Genomic DNA, 10,262 nt, shown 5'->3' with positions numbered 1-10,262 from the left:
AGTCTTTCAAAGTCACTATCTAACGATGTTGCCTCATATTCAGGTCCCTCTGTGTAAAGATGTACTTGAGGCTCTTATGGTCGCAAAAGAGCTCGAACTCCTCTCTATAGAGGTAATGTCTCCAAAGCTTCAATGCGAAAATAACTACTGCCAACTCTAGATCGTGAGCGAGGTAATTTTCTTTGTGTTTCCTCCATTGTCGTGAGGCATAGGCGATCACCCTATCCTTCTGCATAAGTACACACCCCAAATTAACTTGAGAGGCATCGGTGTAAATATTATATTTAATCCTTTGCTCTGACAGCACTAGCATGGACACAGACGTCAGCTTGTCCTTTAATTCTTGAAAGGCTACCTCTACTTTCTCATTCCAAGCAAATTTAAGATCTTTCAAAGTACGTTGGGACAATCGTCGGGCTATCTTGGAGAAATCTTTAATGAATCGGCGATAATAGCCGGCAAGTCTGAAGAAACTCCTCACTTCTGTAACTGAGCCGGGCTACTCCCAGTCTTGTACCGCAGTCACCTTGGTAAGGTCCACGACAATTCCTTCTTTGGAAATCACGTGTCCTAAGAACTTGACTTCTTCCTTTTAGAAGTCGCATTTTTGGTACTGTGCAAACAACTGATTTTGCCTAAGAGTATTAAGGATTGCTCATAGGTGTTCTTCATGATCTTTCTGACTCTTTAAGTATATCAAAATGTCGTCTATGAATACGATGAAAAATTGGTAAAGATACAACCAAAACACTCAGTTCATGAGATCCATGAATATAGCCGGTGCATTTGTAAGTCCAAATGGCATCACGAGGAATTCGTAGTGCCCGAAGCTGGTCTTGAAAGCTGTTTTCTACACGTCTTCATTCCTGACGCGCAACTGATGATACCCTGATTGTAACTCTATCTTGAAAAAATATTGAACCCCTTCAATTGGTCGAACAAATCATCTAACCTGGGCAGAGGATACTTGTTCTTTACCGTGATGTGATTTAGCTTGCAATAATTTATACACAACCGCAGTGATCTATCCTTCTTTTTCATAAACAACACAGGTGCTCCCCAAGGAGATACGCTTGGCCGTATAAAACCCGAGTTCAATAAATCATCAATTTGTTTCCTCAATTCCTCCATTTCACATAGAGGCATGCGGTACGTCGATAAGGAGATAGGTATCGCATCTGGCACAAGGTTGATGGTAAAGTCAATCTCACGTTGGGGGGTAGTTCAGGGATTGTTCGAAATATGTCCATGAAATCTCGGACCACTGGCATGTCCCCAAGTGACGAACCATCATAATTCTCTAACAGGGAAGCATAACAACTAATGTGGTAGGGCTAACTAACCTGAACTGGGAAGGTGAAGGTGAAAAGGCCAAGCTATATGTCCTAGAGGGGGGGGTGAATAGGACAATGCCAAATAAAAACTTATAACAGCGGAATAATAAAGAAAATGATAGCCAAATTAAATAATAATGCAGGAAAGAAAAACAACCTCAAAATTCAGATCTTGAGAGGTTGATACAAACGTTATTCTAAGGACAACCTTACACCAAAAACAGAGTTTATGGTAGGACAACCTTATTTCTAGAAAGGTCTTTGTATCAAGTCTCAAATCGAAGAGGAATACAAAAACAAATATGAACTGAATTGAAATAACTTGTAATTAAAGATGTATTGTTCTAGGGACAGCCATACACCATAAAAATGGCAGGGCAACCTTGCTGGAACAACTTTCAAAATGAAATTGAAAAACAAGCTTATAAAGGAATAGCAGAAAGTAAATTCTAAGCTATTACAACATTCTCACAAAGCTTGAAATAATTACAACATTCACCACCATACATACATCCCACAAAAAGAATAAAAACAATTAAAAGAATAAATCAATCAACCACAACTCAAAGGATTTATAGTGGTTCGCCTGTGTGTTCACCAACTGTTATCCAACAGCCACACAAAAAGCTACTCCACTCCTAATATCCTCACACAGGGGATATTAGCGTTCACTAAAGATAGGTTTTCCCAGGTTCACCCAAAACCCTTACAATTGTGTCTTTGTATGTGGGCTTACACAATTAAAAAACCCCCACTTCTGAGTTTTCCTGGCTTTCCTCAGATAACCAATATAACAAGATTTTTCTGGCAAATCTTGAAAGAAACCAAAATAATAGAAAGGAATTTACAATATGTAAAATACCTGAATATCTTCTTCGTTGTAGCAGCCCGGTAGAACCAAATCAAAGTAGATGATTGAATGTCCAAGTTCAATGTCCAGTACTCGATTACAATGGTTCTAGATCTAATTGATTTTAAATTAAACCAAACAGGGCTTGCCTTAATTGATTTTGATTCCAAAGAAAGGGAATAACAATTCCTCTTTTCAAATCAGATTGGAATAGCAGAAACAAAATCAATTAAAATAAAGCTAAGGAAAGAAGATATTAAATAAGCACACTTAGCTTAGATGGAGCGCAGAATTATCTCTCAGAAGTTCGACGAAGATTGGCGTGAATACTTTAATTAAATCGATGATTTCTTCTGAGATTCGTGCACTATTTATAGGTGAGAAGATCAGGTCTTCGACTGGTCTAGAGTGCTCTTCGACTAGTCGAAGCTCTAACAGATATTTGAAAAATTCGGCGGGATATGCTCAGACCGTTCTACGACTGGTCACCTACGATCAGTCATAGGTCACCTCGGTCGTAGGTTTCCTTCGATCGTCGTAGGTCCCGCAAAGTTCTTGAGTCGAGACGAAGATGCGTAAACACTGCTCCTACGATCGGTCGAATGCATTCCGTGACTAGTCGAAGGCTAATGCATTTTATCCGGAATTTGTAACAAACTTACGATCGATCCAGGATCTTAGACTGGTCGAAGCAAGTCTAGGACTAGTCGAAGCAGACCTAAGACTGGTCGAAGAACAGACCAATCACATGAAAAATAACATTCGACTTATGTATCCGAAATGACCTACTTCTAAGGTCATCCTATGGTCAAACAAACCTCAATCATGAAGTATGGACATTGAAACAAGAGACCATGAAGAATGAGCCTTGAAGTCTTGATGTAGACTAAACCTTGAAGTAGCTCAATCATGAAAGTGGCTTGAGTTTCAGCTTGAGTCTTGAGTTCAGCTTGAGTCTTGCCTTGTACTTTCTTTTTCTTTTCAGCTTGAGTCTTGTGAGCAGTTCTTGCATTCAAGAGTCTTGTCTTGTGATCAGTTCTTTCATTCAAGATCTTGAGTCTTGTACTTGAGAGCTTTGCTTGATGTGAGCTTAGTTTGTTCATGAAGTCATGAATGTTGATCCTTGAGAGAGCTTCACTTAAGCAGGTTATATAAAACATAACAGAGATTTTGGCACCACAAATTTGACAACAAACAGGGATATAAACTATAGCACTTACAATCTCCCCCTTTGTCAAATTAGTGACAAAACACATAACCAAGATAAACATAAAGTAAAACAACTGGTTAATACCTGCAAATCAATAATCAATATTCAACACTACTCCTCTCACAATCACATTAACATATATTCTTCTTGACACCCCACTCCCCCTGAGTAACATAACCAATGCTACTCCTCTCACAATCACATTAACAACAAACCATTCTCCCCCTTTTTGTCACAAGATGACAAAGGAGAACTAAATAAAGGAATGAGAGTAAACATGAGGAGGAAATAGAGTATAGCAAAAGAGTCATAGAGATACTCAAGATAGCATCACAGATATCCAACATAAATATTACATCAAGAACAAATATCCAACAGCATAGAATCCAACTCAAACTCAATCAAACAAGAGCAAAGTAATAAAGTTATTACATACCAAAAGTCTCATAGAAACTAGTCAGAATTAGAACTTGAAGATGGAGCAGGAATAGAAGGATCAAGTTGGTGCATGCCTTTGTTCAAGCGCCTTAGGTATTTGCACATGTATTTGAATTGCAAATCATGAGCAACAGACATGTTCTCCAACTTAACATTAATATTCTCAACTTTATCTTCTAATGCACTCAGACGTGCATCAAATCCGATGGTACAAAATCTGGATCATTAGCGGAGTCCGAATCCAGTTCCTCAAAAATATCATCCATATTAATATCAACACCACTTGATCAGACCACCACCACCACCACCACCTTGATCAGCAGATCCAACTTCATCTTATTAATATTTGTATTGTTGAAGATCAGATGATGGATAGGTGCTTCATCAACAGGCATATCGACTAACATATGAGTAGCCAATACAGTCATAAAGTATGCAAATGGAATGTCACTATGACCAGGATGGAGTCGAAACTGAAGAATGAAATGACAGAATAAGGATGGCAAACAAATCTGAGTACCATTTGAGATAGCATGAATTATCTTGCAATTTAAACAAAAATTGAAATACAATCTAGCAAATATATACAATATTATACAAGAAGGCATAAATTATCAATTTAAAATGCACATGCCAAGATCAAATTTCATCTTTTTGAACCTGCTTTTATCAAGAGGTTTTGTGAAAATATCAGCACGTTGATCTTCAGTAGGAATATATTCTAGAGATATAACTTTTTCTTCTACTAATTCCCTTATATAATGAAATCTAATGTCAATGTGCTTAGTACGAGAATGCTGAATAGGATTTTTTGAAATATTTATCGCACTGGAATTATCACAATGTAATAACATAGAATCCTGTTTAATTCCATAATCACTTAGCATTCCTTGCATCCAAACAAGTTGTGTACATGCATTACCAGCTGCGATCTACTTAGCTTTGAAAGTGATATAGAATTTTGTTTATTACTAAACCAGGAAACTAGACAATTTCCAATAAAAAAACAACCACAACGGGTTGAGTTTCTATCAGCTAGATTACCAGACCAGTCATCATCCGAGTACCCAGCTAATTGGACATGAGGATACCAGAGATCGAGATTTATAGTACTTGCGACATATCTAATAATTCGCTTGACAAAAATCAAGTGAGATTCTTTTGGATCAGATTGATATCTTGCGCAAATACCAACACTTAGAGAAATATCAAGTCTACTAGCAATTAAATATAACAAACTACCAATCATACTCCGATAAAGTTTTGAGTCAACATTTTTACCATTAGAGTCTTTTGATAGTTTCGGTAGTACTCATAGGAGTATCGAAATTCTTGCCATTCTCAAATCCAAATCTCTTAATTAGATTCAAAGCATACTTAGATTGAGAAATGAATATTCCTTGATTGTTGCTTTACTTGCAATCCAAGGAAATAAGTCAATTCCCCAACCATGCTCATTTCAAACCGTGATTTCATCAAATCTGCAAACTCAGTAGTCAAGTTAGTACAAGTTGATCCATAAATGATATCATCAACATAAACTGCACCATTAAGATATGATCATTATGTTTTTTAACAAACAGAGTTTTATCAACAGATCCCATTTGAAATTTATGACATAAAAGAAATTTTGTTAGTTTCTCATACCATGCCCTAGGTGCTTGTTTTAATCCATAAAGTGCCTTTTAAGCCGATATACATGATCAGTATTTTTGGAATCTTCAAATCCCATTGGCTGATCAACATAGACTTCTTCATGTAAATCGCCATTTAGAAAAGCACTTTTCACATCCATCTGATAGATCTTTATCTTTTTAAAACATGCAATGGATATAAATAGTCTGATAGATTCAAGACGTGCTACTGGCGCAAAGGTTTCATCGAAATCAATCCCTTCAATTTGAGTATAACCTTGTACCACCAGTCTAGCCTTGTTTCTAATTATATTTCCACATTCGTCAGACTTATTTTTGAAAATCCATTTTGTTCCGATGATGTGTTTATTTTTAGGTCTTGGTACGAGATACCAAACATCATTTCTTATGAATTGGTTGAGTTCATCTTGCATCGCACCAATCCGGTTATCAATAAGCGCTTCTTTTACGTTAGATGGTTCAATTTGGGATGTAAAACATACATAATTACATATATCCTCAAGTTGTCTACGTGCGAACACCGGTGAGAGGGTTTCCAAGAATTTGTGTGGTTGGATGATCTTTAATAGTCCTCAACTCGAATCAGTTTGATTTGATGAAGTATCGGGTTTATCAATGATTAGTACTTCATCATTATCTGAATTAGAAGTTGGTGTGTTTAAATGATCATCAATGACAACATTAATGGATTCTTGAATCACACCATCCTTTTGTTCAGGACCCTATAAGCTCGATTGTTTAAAGAGTATCCTAGAAAAATACCTTCATCACTCTTCGTATCGAACTTTCCCAAATTTTCACGATCACGTAAAATATAGCACTTGCTGCCAAAAACTCGAAAGTATTTAACGAGGCTTTTTATTGAACCACAATTCGTAAGCCGTTTTATTATTATCTTTTTAGTGTAGACTCGGTTAATAATATAGCAAGCTGTGTTGAAACCCAAAGATTTTTAGAGAGCTTCATGCTATTCAACATGACATTAGCCATTTCTTGAAGCACCCTATTCTTCCTTTCTACAATTCCATTTTGTTGTGGAGTTTTGGGAGCAGAGAATTCATGTAATATTCCTTGGTCGGTGCAGAACTTCTCAAAATTGCTATTCTCAAATTCAGATCCATGATCACTACGAATTTTACTGATTTGAGAAGATTTTTCAGTTTGAATCCTTTTGAGAACTTTTCTTACTTCTTCAAGGGTTTGATTTATCCCTTAAGAAGACTACCCAAGTGAATCTGGTAAAGTCATCAACTATTACCAAGATATACTTTTTACCACCACGACTTTCCGTTCTGGTAGGTCCTATCAAGTCCATGTGGAGAAGTTCGAGTGGTCTTGATGTGGTATTTGAATTCACCTTTTTGTGTGAGTTCTTTGTTTGTTTGCCTATCCGGCACTCACCACATATTTTATCTAATTTCTGAAGTTTGGGTAAACCTCTTACAAGTTCTCGTTTGCTCAATCGATATAGATTTCGATAATGTACATGTCCAAGACGTTTGTGCCATAAATCAGGTCTCGTCTGTATGGACCATGTAACATGTTTGATTAGATGAGCTGGATTCGCTAATAATATAGCAATTTTTAGACGTTCTACGTCCAGTTAATATTACAGGAACCCTTATTATTTAATATCTCACAACTTTGATTAGAAAACCGAACATTATGGTTATTATCACATATTTGTGATATACTAAGCAAGTTGTGCTTTAGGCCTTCAACATATAAAACATTTTTAAACACGGGAAGATTAAAAAGTTGAACCGTACCTTGGCCTATAATCTTGCAGTTGCTACCATCACCAAATGTGAGTGAACCATCAGTCATATCTTTCAGATCGTTGAATAAAGCATTGTCACCTGTCATATGCCTGGAGCATCCACCGTCTAGGTACCACTTTGAATGACTTGTTGCTTTGAAAGCAGTGTGAGCATCCAAGCAGGTGACTTTAGGAATCCATTTCATAATTGTTTTGGGTTTATGAACATAGTTGGTCTTCTTTTGTGTATACTTGTATGAATGACCTATAGAGTTAGATTTTAATAGCTCCTTGAGTAAATCAACTATCTTTTCAGCTAGTGGATTTCGATTCGGATTAAAGTTGACATGGCTGTTTCTAGGTTTTGAAAAGTTTTTGAATTTTTAGAAAAATCTTGATAAGTACTTTTCCCTTTTGAGTTTGAGGACTCTCCTTTAACAAACATAGGAGGAGTATACTTTTGTTTAGGAGGTTGATTTTTATCATAGCCCAACCCCGGATCGATCACCACATTTTCTTGATCCGGATAACAATTTTTCTAACTTTGGATCACCTTGGGCATATTTCCATGTGTCCTTTAAACTTAGAGAAGAAACTTCAGTTTTAAGTTTCTCAATTTCAAATTTTAAATCAACAATTTGAGAGTTTTTAAATTCCAAATCGCATTTTGATTTTTCAAAATTATCTGAAATTTGTGATTTTTCTAAGACAAGCGATTCAAAACAATTTTTGAGTTTAGAAAACTTTTCTTTTGAAGTTTAAGTTTGACGGCAATTTTACAACTTTACTTATATAGGGAATTGTAAGCATCTTGAAGATCATTTTCATTTTCACATTCACTATTAAGATTTTCTTCACTTGTAGAGTCATTATCTGAAAATGTGAATTTGGCTAGAGTCATAAGAGCTTGGACCTCATTGCACGACTCAGTTTCAGAATCTGATTCAGAAGAACCTTCAGAATCGGATGATTCATCCCATGTAGCCAACATACCCTTCTTCTTGGGTTTGTCCCTTTTAGGACATCTATTTGCTAAGTGCCCATATTCTAGATAGTTGTAACATTGACTATCTTTCAAAGATTTTCGAGATTTGGGTCTAAACTTCTTTTTGTCATTTGATTTTTGTAAATCAACTCTTTTCTTGCTTTTGAAAATTTTGTAAAAATTTTTAGCTAAAAGAGCCATGTCATCTTCTGAATCAGAATTTTCTTCTGAACTACATTTAGAAGATTTTAGTGCGATAGATTTACCTTTAGGAGCTTTAAAGTTTAACTCGTAGGTTTGTAGAGAACCAACTAGTTCTTCAACCCTCATATTATCCGTATCACGAAGTTCCTGGATTGCGGTTACTTTAGAATTGAACCGTTCAGGAAGTGAGCGTAATATTTTTGCACATACTTTACTTTCTGGGATTTTATCGCCAAGACCCCACATTGAGTTTACAATGTCATTCAATCTAGTGTAAAAGTCCATAAACATCTCATTTTCCTCCATATGAATTTCTTCAAATCTGGTTGTGAGGAGTTGGACTTTAGATTTTTGACAATTGTAGTACCCTCGTGTGTCATTTCTAATATATCCCAAGCTTGCTTTGCGATCACAAGAGATGATTCTTTTGAACTCATCCGGTGATAGTGCGCAAGTAATTGCATTTAGTGCTTTAGCATTTGCACTACTCTCACTTTTCGAAGGGTGGTCCATTGGTAATATGGTGTGGTTTTCATAGACTTTGAACCATCAACCCCGAACTTCCATGATAGGAGGATTTCATTCGTCACCGTGGCTTGCCACACATTTTCATCCATTGATTTGAGGAAGATCCTCATTCGGCTTTCCAATAAGCATAGTTGGAGCCATCAAAGGGTGGAGGCCTAGTGATCGAAAGGCTATCAAAATTTGACATCTGAATAGCTTAAATCGTTAGCTCAGGAATTAAATCCAAGAATTAAAAGGAGCTATTAGGCTCTGATACCACTTGAAAAGGCCAAGCTATATGTCCTAGAGGGGGGGGGGGTGAATAGGACAATGCCAAATAAAAACTTATAACAGCGGAATAATAAAGAAAATGATAGCCAAATTAAATAATAATGCAAGAAAGAAAAATAACCTCAAAATTCAGATCTTGAGAGGTTGATACAAACGTTATTCTAAGGACAACCTTACACCAAAAACAGAGTTTATGGTAGGACAACCTTATTTCTAGAAAGGTCTTTGTATCAAGTCTCAAATCGAAGAGGAATACAAAAACAAATATGAACTGAATTGAAATAACTTGTAATTAAAGATGTATTGTTCTAGGGACAGCCATACACCATAAAAATGGCAGGGCAACCTTGCTGGAACAACTTTCAAAATGAAATTGAAAAACAAGCTTATAAAGGAATAGCAGAAAGTAAATTCTAAGCTATTACAACATTCTCACAAAGCTTGAAATAATTACAACATTCACCACCATACATACATCCCACAAAAAGAATAAAAACAATTAAAAGAATAAATCAATCAACCACAACTCAAAGGATTTATAGTGGTTCGCCTGTGTGTTCACCAACTGTTATCCAACAGCCACACAAAAGCTACTCCACTCCTAATATCCTCACACAAGGGATATTAGCGTTCACTAAAGATAGGTTTTCCCAGGTTCACCCAAAACCCTTACAATTGTGTCTTTGTATGTGGGCTTACACAATTAAAAACCCCCACTTCTGAGTTTTCCTGGCTTTCCTCAGATAACCAATATAACAAGATTTTTCCGGCAAATCTTGAAAGAAACCAAAATAATAGAAAGGAATTTACAATATGTAAAATACGTGAATATCTCCTTCGTTGTAGCAGCCCGGTAGAACCAAACCAAAGAAGATGATTGAATGTCCAAGTTCAATGTCCAGTACTTGATTACAATGGTTCTAGATCTAATTGATTTTAAATTAAACCCAACAGGGCTTGCCTTAATTGATTTTGATTCCAAAGAAAGGGAATAACAATTCCTCTTTTCAAATCGATTGGAATAACAAA

Source organism: Magnolia sinica, chromosome 19, assembly GCF_029962835.1.
Source record: "Magnolia sinica isolate HGM2019 chromosome 19, MsV1, whole genome shotgun sequence".
Classification (NCBI taxonomy): Eukaryota; Viridiplantae; Streptophyta; class Magnoliopsida; order Magnoliales; family Magnoliaceae; genus Magnolia; species Magnolia sinica.
The sequence above is the reverse complement of the archived record's forward strand: the minus strand, read 5'-3'. Positions refer to the sequence as shown.